The sequence below is a fragment of the Nipponia nippon genome, unplaced genomic scaffold (genome assembly GCF_047370975.1).
Source record: "Nipponia nippon isolate SJK-2023a ecotype South Korea unplaced genomic scaffold, ASM4737097v1 scaffold_88, whole genome shotgun sequence".
Taxonomy (NCBI): Eukaryota; Metazoa; Chordata; class Aves; order Pelecaniformes; family Threskiornithidae; genus Nipponia; species Nipponia nippon.
Window position 1 is genome coordinate 161,908 of NW_028262411.1, and position 7,066 is coordinate 168,973.

Here is a 7,066-nt window from a genome sequence, read left to right on the forward strand (position 1 = left end):
GGTGGCCATCATCCTCAGGAAAAGCTCGCTTGCTCTTTTGATCATGTATTTCTTGTTTTTCTCATTGTTTATTTTATGTCATATATTATTTCCACTTAAATAATAATATTATTACCCCCCTGCCAGTGTTTTCTGTCGTAGAAGACATCACACAGATATGGAGCCAGGTTCCCTGTCTAGGGAAACACAATAAAGAACCCAGCAGAAAATTCTTTGACTCTGCTCCCATCTCGTACAACTCCTCTGGCGCTGGGGGTGCAGCCCCAGCATACAGGAGGGGTCAAAGAGCCATGAGCCCAGCTGCCACATGGAGGAGCAGGCATTCGTGGACCTCGGGGATGCCCCTCACTGCCTCAGTGGGCAAATCCTTTCTGCCACCTTCACGATGGGGCTGCTGCTTCCCTGGAGCCATGGCTGTGGACACCAGCAGGACCTGATCTCCTCAGAGCAGCACTGCCAGCTGAGGGTCTGTGGAGAGCACGGGGTGGGAACCAAGACAAGCTGGCCAGGGGAAAGGAGTGGCCAGGGAAAAGAGCAAGGGAGCATTTCTGTGCCTGCAGGGAGGAATCCATGAGAAAGAGAAACCTCTTTCTCCAGGCATCCACTTGGGGCAGGCTGCTCTGTCCCCTGACCAGGACTCTTGTGCTGGCGTGGGGAGGGGGCCTGGCAATGATGGGGCATGGTCAGTCTGTGGCATCTCCTGGACCAGAGACCATGCTTCCTGCAGTTTCCCTAACCTCCCTTTCCTCATGCCAGGGTGAGCCTCCAGCCCTGGGGCTGATGGGGAGGCTGACCCTTCTCTGCTCCCTTCAGAGGGGCTGGGGCTGTGGGCTGCAGGCTGCCGTGGGCACTGCCGTGGGGCCAGCCCAGGCTGGGCTGCTCTACAGGAATGGGCTGGGCTGGGGAGAGGGCAGGGGAGTTGGGAAGAGCCAGGAAAGGTCTGGTCTGGTCTGCAAAGTGCCCAGGACAGGACACCACCAATGTTAGCTGAGCTGTGTGACCAGTTCGTGGAAACCTGTCTCCCATGGGAGGGACCCCACGCTGGAGCAGGGGAAGAGTGTGAGGAGTCCTCCCCCTGAGGACGAAGGAGCAGCAGAGACAATGTTTGATGAACTGACCACAACCCCCATTCCCTGTCCCCCTGCACCACTCATTGGGGAGGAGGTAGAGAAAATTGGGAGGGAAACTGAGCCCAGGAAGAAGGAAGGAGTGGGGGGAAGGTGTTTCAAGATTGTTCTTATGTCTCATTATCTTACTCTGACTTTTGATTGGCAATAAATGAAATTAATTTCCTCGAGTTGAGTCTGTTTTGCCCATGACAGGAATTGATGCTGATCTCCCTGTCCTTATCTCGACCCACAAGCCTTTTGTCATATTTTTCTCCCCCTGTCCAGCTGAGGAGGGGGAGTGATAGAGTGGCTTGGTGGGCACCTGGCATCCAACCAGCGTCAACCCCACCACAGAAGTAGAACATTTCCTTCCCTTTAAATTGTTTCCTTAATTTCTTCGTTGCTTCTTTTTATTTTTTGACATTTTCTGAAATGTTCTGTCGTAATCAGGCCTATAACATTAAAAACAGTATGGTTGTGTCTCACATGGAGTTCAGTGCCCTAAAACACTCCCTGCCCAGGACTGCCCTTGCCACTGCTCGCCCTTTCACACAGCCGGTCACACTCTGAGGGGCTGAGCTCTCTCAACCGTTCCAGAGAAGAAGGGTGACCGTCTTCAGGGAAACGCTCTGTTTCTGCATGGCCAACATCTTTGTGTTACCAGCACTTCTGGAAGGAGTCCCTAAATCAGCAAGACACACTCCCTTCACATTCCCTCAGCGGTGCATGAATTGTCACTCTATTTTAGGTGCAGAAAGGGGCAAGATTGTCTTTATCCAGCGCCAAACACCTCAACGCAGCTGTCTACCTCTCATCAAGTTGTCTAGGCTTCCCTTTGCAGTAAATGGAGAGACAGAAGATGTCTCAACCAAGATGCCTGGAGGTTTCCAGGTGACCAACTAATGCTCCAGAAGGGAGCCCTGGGTCACATTTCCAAGCACTTCATGGGTACATCTGTAACTCCAGGGCAGCTCAGACAGCAACAGCCTCTGCATGTGGGCAAATGAATCCAGACCTGAATGTAAGTCTTAGTCTTGAGTTGAAACCTACTTAAAACTTATTCTAGGCAACAACTCAAAACAATCTTCATTTGCAGAATGTCAGGTATTTTGGCTGAGTGCTAATACTGTTTTCCTCTTTTTATTTTTGTATTTGGGAGGACCACATGAGCACAGTGCATTACTTCCACTCTGCCAACATATTTATATGCAGCTGGTCATCAAAATACATTTCCTACCAGTGCTCTCAGTGGAGAAATTTTCTTCTGAAAAACTACTCTATCTATAGTGACTTATTTCCCATCTCTTCTTCAGCCTCTCTGCCCTTTCTCCTTCCTCTAACTAGTTTGTCTTTACAGAGAACTCCAGGTAAAGATTGATTGAGTAATTCAATGTGGGAGATATTTCTGGGCACCATCCAGTTCCCCTCCCTGCCCCCGACTCAATGGAGGGCTCCCCCCAGTTATGTGTCGTCCACAAACATGTCGAGGGTGAACTCTGTCCCATTGTCCAGGCCACCACTAAAGATGTCAGACAGCATTGGCCCCAGCACTTCTCCGGGAGGGACGCCTCTAGAAACTGGCCATCAGTTGGACTTTCTAACAAGGATCCTTATGTTCCCCCCAGCTGCCATGACATTTCAAAGCCAAAGGGCAGCAGCCTTGCAATGGCAGCAGCTATTTCCCTCAGCCCCCTTGGGTGCATCCCCTCTGCTCCCAGGCACTTGCCTGTGTCCAGCTGGCACTAGTGCTCCCCAGCTGCAGCTTGCTCTCACATGGCTGAAGCTTTGCTACCCCAGAGGCTGCTGGGGGACTCAAGGACCAGGGAGACTTGGGGGCAGACCTTACCAGGCAAGGGGTAGGGAAACGAGGCAATGAGATCCTCAGCCTCTTCCATGCCTGTGCAAGGCCTTTTTGGACAGCACTGGAGGTCCAAGTAATTGAATCTTGCTGGGATTTATCTGTCCCTCACTGTCAGGAGGGTATCTCGGGCCAAATTAGCCTCAGATCCACACTTGGGACTTCATCTTGGAGGGGTTTCACTTGGGAAGAAGAGCCCAGGAGTGAGGAGCTCAGTCTCATGGTGAAAAATATTTTCCTTATCTCCAGGCCGAATGCCCAGTGGTATTTTCCTCCCAATATGCACCATCACTAAGAGCCTGGCTCTGTATTCTCCATGACCTCCTCGTAGGCACTGGCAGGCTGGGCTGAGGTCCCCCTCAGTCTTCCCTTCTCAAGGCTGGACAAGCCCAGCTCCCTCAGCGTCTCCTCACCGGCAAAGTGCTCCAGTCCCTGGCTGTCCTGAGGGGCCTTTGATAAACCCACTACAGCTTGCCAATATCGTCCCAGAATTAGGTATCTGAAGTCTGGATGGAATATTCCAGAGAATCCCTTCCCTCCATCTCCTGGCCATGCTCCTGGTTGTACAGCCCAGGATGCTGGTGGCCTGCCTTGCTGCCAGGGCACACGGCTGCCTCCTGCCCAGCTCGCTGACCACCAAGACCAGTCCCATTCCCAAACACATTGCCCCATGCCCTCCTCCCCTCAGCCCATGGAGAACACCAGCACAGCAGCACGGCCTTGTGGGAGGAAACATCTTCAGCCTGTTCCTGACCTCAGCTTTGGAAGAAGAGCCCAACCTCCAGACACCGGCACTGAGGAAATCTCCTTTTATTACAGAGATGTGACATGGGAGGCCAGCTGTGCCACCAGGCAAGACACATGTGCAAAGACCTTTGGGTCAGACAGACTGGGTTCATGCCTCTGGAGAAGCGGACTGCATGTAGACATTCCTGGAGAAACACAGTTATCACAGATTAAATGCCCAAAGCACAGGAGATTCCCCAGATACATTGGAAATCACTTGTGAAGAGACATGGGCAGCTTACTGCTGCTGAAAGACTGCTGATTGAATGAGCTTCTTCAGTGCCTCTTTGAGCTCCTGGTTCCTCATGCTGTAGATGAGGGGGTTCACTGCTGGAGGCACCACCGAGTACAGAACTGCTAACACCAGGTCCAGGGAAGGGGAGGAGATGGAGGGGGCTTCAAGTAGGCAAACATGCCAGTGCTGATAAACAGGGAAACCACGGCCAGGTGAGGAAAACACGTGGAAAAGGCTTTGTGGCGTCCCTGCTGTGAGGGGATCCTCAGCACGGCCCTCAAGATCTGCACATAGGACACCACAATGAGAACAAAACAACCAAATGCTACTAAGAAAGACTAACCACAATAAGCCCAAATTCCCTGAGGTAGGAGTGTGAGCAGGAGAGCTTGAGGATGTGGGGGATTTCACAGAAGAACTGGTCCACAGCATTGCCGTGGCAGAGGGGGAGTGAAAATGTATTGGCAGTGTGTAGCACAGCATGGAGAAACCCAGTGCCCCAGGCAGCTGCTGCCATGTGGACACAAGCTCTGCTGCCCAGGAGGGATCCCGTAGTGCAGGGGTTTGCAGATGGCAACATAGCGGTCGTAGGCCATGACGGTGAGGAGATAAAACTCTGCTGACATCAAAAAGACAAACACAAAGATTTGGAAAGCACATCCCATGTAGGAGATGGCCCTGGTGTCCCAGAGGGAATTGGCCATGGATTTGGGGACAGTGGTGGAGACTGAGCCCAGGTCGAGGAGGGAGAGGTTGAGGAGGAAGAAGTACATGGGGGTGTGGAGGTGGTGGTCGCAGGCGATGGCAGTGATGATGAGGCCATTGCCCAGGAGGGCAGCCAGGTAGATGCCCAGGAAGAGCCAGAAGTGCAAGAGCTGCAGCTCCTGTGTTTCTGCGAATGACCAGAGAAGGAACTGGGTGATGGTGCCGCTGTTGGATGGTTGCTTCCTCTGCCCGTGGGGTCCTGTTCTTAGAGGAAGAGTCAATGAAGGGTTAAGGGAAACTTTGCTGAGAAAAATCAAAGCTTTCTTTTAAATTCTCACTCTGATAACAGTCTGCCTCATCCCCCACCCACCCAATTCTTTTTCCAGACCTTCCTTCAGCTCTGTGGCTGCAACTCTGGCTTGTGCTGGCCGAGCAATCTGTGAGGAGCAGGGCCTCTGCCCGCTGCCTGCCAAGGAGTCAGCCCTGCTCTGCAGCAGTGAGATCATGGGAACGGTGGGACAAGGGGTCAGTCCTACTGTTCGACTTTGACAGATGAAACTGCTCCTAACTTAGAAGGGCTTGCCAGCACCTGCACTCCCAGTGCTAAGGAACAGGGATTGATGAAGGCAACTTGAGAGGTTTGGGTTTTTTAATACTCCCCCATTTCACCTGTGGAGTTTTCTTGGATGTCAGAAACCCTCAGCATTTCTGCTGCACTCAGGGAGAACAAAGGGAGTCCTGTGAAGCAAAAGGATTGCCTGGGGCTTAGTGTAGAAGGAGGGAGCTGGTCTGTTGGGATTAAAACCAGCTTATGCTCCAGCCTCACAGACTGCATTGCCCACAGCCCCACAGGTTACAGGAAAGCTGGGACGCTTGTTCCCATGCACACAGCTGCATGAAAGGACCCACAAGATCAGTGTGCGACTCCACAGCTGAAATTCCCATCCCCAGAGAGCCTGGCAGCAAGAAGGAAATAACAATAACACAGACCAGTGGAGAAACAAGGCAAAACACAGTGAGGGGTGTGGCTGAGAGAGGCCAGGGCAGAGGCATTGGGGCACTCAGACAGCGTTCCCCTTCCCCAGCTGTGCACGCCACCTCCCAGACACCACCATTGCCGGGCAGCTGCTCTCAGCCCCTGTGCTCTGCAGAGGGAACTGGGCCCGTGGCTGCAGAGCTGCACCACGGCTCTGCTGGAGCTCTGGCTGCAGAGGAGGTGGTTCACGCCTTGGAGCCCCCAGCCCTGAGGGCAGAGGCTTTGGTGGGTGGGAGAGGAGGCAAGGGGGCTTGCTCAGAGGGAGGGGTCTGCATTGGAGGGGATCACATAGAGGTTTCTGAATTCTCCCTCCCACAACATTTCTGGGTTTACTTTCCTCTCATTCCTCAGATCATCTCCCTGCTGCCTGGAGATTTTCCTGCTGGGAGATGTTTCCCTGTCCCATGTTGGTTCCCTCTCAGTGCTCACAGACCCCATCCCAACCTCTGTGCACTCACCTTGGCCCTCCAGAAACCTGCCTGTTTGCAGGGCAGTGGCTGGGTGCATGTGCCTGTTTCCAGGTGGAAAAGGGCAGGTCAGAAGAACCCTGATGGGTCCAGCAGAGGTGATGCTGGTGCTGTGGATAGGCAGAGCAGTGGCTGAAGGGCACATTAGGAGGCTCCTATCAGGAGTTACTGATCACTCAGTCAGGAGTCTCCCTGACTTCTTTAACGTCAATAGATCCTTTTCCATTTGTCCCTTTTCCACTATCCCCCAACCCAAAATAGGAAACTGAAAAGACAAATTCAGGAACTCTTCATTGTCTTTATGGCAATCCCTGCCAGGACCTTCTCCTTGAAACATCCCTGAGGAAATATTCTGGGGCTGAACTGGAGCTGTGAGCAGCCCTGACCCATGCAGCACCCTCTCAACAGCAGAAGGACCCTGCCCTACCAGGGGTCCCTTCTTCCACCCACAGATTCTCCCCACAGTGCCGTTGGGAGCTCCCTGGGCAGGCTGAGCACTGACCCTGGCACACAGACCGCTGGGGCACAGGGACCCTGCTCTGAAGGACAGCCCTGGGCATCCCTGGCTGTGCACCCGGCTTAACATCCTTGCAGTCATCCCCGGAGGAAGGCAGCCATCATGCCCTGTCCCTCTGATGGTGCAGCAGGGAAAACCTGCTCTGGAACATGTCTTCCTCCTCTGCACTGGAGAAGCTGTGAGAATCAACCTTAAAGATCCCATAGGTTGTGGGATGTAGCAGCTTTTGGAATCCCTCCTGCAACTGCAGCTTCACTGCCCTGCTTCCAGGGACTTACCGTGTCAAGGGCTCTGAAGATTTCTCCCACAGTGAGCTCCCAGCATTCTCCCACTCCAGGCTGCCTTTAACCTCT

General features: G+C 53.2%; 1 pseudogene; it reads right to left on the minus strand.

Moving 5' to 3' along the window:
- Window positions 1-3,991: 3,991 nt before the first annotated feature.
- LOC148050374 (olfactory receptor 14A16-like) lies at window positions 3,992-6,236 on the minus strand (annotated as a pseudogene).
- Between the last annotated feature and the right edge of the window lie 830 nt (window positions 6,237-7,066).